This window comes from Neofelis nebulosa, chromosome 1 (assembly GCF_028018385.1).
Source record: "Neofelis nebulosa isolate mNeoNeb1 chromosome 1, mNeoNeb1.pri, whole genome shotgun sequence".
NCBI lineage: Eukaryota > Metazoa > Chordata > Mammalia > Carnivora > Felidae > Neofelis > Neofelis nebulosa.
Genome location: NC_080782.1, coordinates 204,712,207 through 204,714,122, shown reverse-complemented (window position 1 = coordinate 204,714,122; position 1,916 = coordinate 204,712,207). Strand labels below are relative to the sequence as shown.

Here is a 1,916-nt window from a genome sequence, read left to right as displayed (position 1 = left end):
CATGGGACTTGTATATCCTCTATTTCATCCTTCTTTGAGTTTATTGATTACCTCATCGACTTTTCTATTTCCAGCCTGTCTGTTCATTCAGACCAGTTTGCACCATTAGCAAAATACACAGTTTATGTTTGATTCCTCCTCTCAATACCCACTTTTGAAATTAGGCTTTGAAATACAGCAACTGGTTGGCATTAAATCAAATATTTTAAACTTTGCAATGAGGTAAATTTCAGTTTGTTTTTTTCTAAATTGAATGGAATATAAGCTGTTTTCAAAGTAAATAATGAAAGCTTATTAGAAAATTGCTTAATATTTGCAATACATGACAGTATTTAGAAACACATATGTTTGTAAAATTAAAAAAGATACCTCAAGGCTGTTTAGATAAGAGTATTTTTACTGATATGATTTAATTTTTATTCATATTTGCTATGATTCAAAACTTGTAAAATAAGACACATTTTATCATTTAATGTACCATTTCTATTTCTATATGATACAAGGTAAAAAATCATATAATTTATATTTTCTCCATAATTTTTTCTTAGACATACATACTTTCATAGCATGATGGTGACATAATTCAATAGGTAGCTTTTTATTTCTCTTATGACTATATTTTATTCATGACTGAAAAACTTGAAAGTTAGTTCTAAATTGTCTGAGCTTCTCCTGTAATACTGTTATAGATTTTCATATACTGGGCTATATGCAGTCCCTATTATAAATAAAAGTTATGTATAAATTATATTCACACATTGTATCATGGCATATCTATACAATCTTATTAGGGAGTTAAAACTGATCAAGGCCTGGTTTTCTATTTGAAATACATATTTCTACATGGAGAAAAATAATACAACAATGACTTTGAAACAGATCTGCCTCCTTTAAGTATGGTCAAAAACATGTTTCAAAGTTACATAAGACCTTTAGAAGTTAACAGTAATGACTTCTCAGTGACATAAAGAGTCAACGTTCTTTAATTCAGGTTTTATTAAGTTGAAAGCTACTTGTGGGGGAGGATTCTTACTTGTTTTAATGTTTGTTCATATTTCTAGTTATATTACTAATTGTATTTTGTTATATTTCTAGTTTCCAATACCAGTACTTAAAATGGTCTCTTCAGATCAATATGTGTTGTGCTAAATAATTAAGTAAATACATTTACTGTTGCTTATTCTCTGCTCTTCAATCCAGAGTTACTTCTTTAAGCACTGCAACCAAATTTAAAAATTTAAAAGACAATTTTTTAGGCATTTTATTCCCAACAGTCCTTGATGCTAGTAAGTCCATGGCATGCATTATGTCAAAGTTTGGAAGAATACCCATAGAATAAAAAAGTCAGTGGATTTTCTTTATAGATTATTTTTCAAATCCAATGTGGAGAAAATAATTATAAGGCAACATTTAACATTGTATAATCCAACCATTTAACTTATGTATTTATTTGAAAATGTATGTTTTATATCAAAAAAAGCTGAGATTATTAAAAGTAAAAACTTTAAAGATAGGGTTAGGGTGTAGTTAAGGCAATTCCAAAAGCTTGGATACACCTGTTACATACTACAACGTGAAGGATTAGGTCCAGTGCTTGCTTCACCAGCACACATACTAAAATTGGAAAGGTGCAGATATTAGCATGGTCCCTGTGTCAGGATGACACGCAGACTCATGAAGGATCAGGTGCGTAGAGGGTATGATGTAGACAAAGGACAGGAGAGGTATGCAAACTGATTTTGGAGTAATCCCTTCCCTAGTCTAAGAGCTGGTGGGAGGATGATCTGAGGAATCTATGTGAGGTAGATTCTTGAGAAGGGAACCAATGCCTCACTCTCTGGTTGTAGTTGAAAGGGAAGCAAAAAACAACAACAACAACAAAAAGCTTTCAGAAGCTAGAGTTGCACCCTACCAAG

General features: G+C 31.3%; 1 non-coding gene across 1 annotated transcript; it reads left to right on the top strand.

The window, feature by feature from the left end:
* Positions 1-1,590: 1,590 nt before the first annotated feature.
* LOC131489766 (U6 spliceosomal RNA) lies at positions 1,591-1,694 on the top strand. The gene has a single exon (XR_009250728.1). It is a non-coding gene; the product is annotated as a U6 spliceosomal RNA (small nuclear RNA).
* The last annotated feature ends 222 nt before the right edge of the window (positions 1,695-1,916 follow it).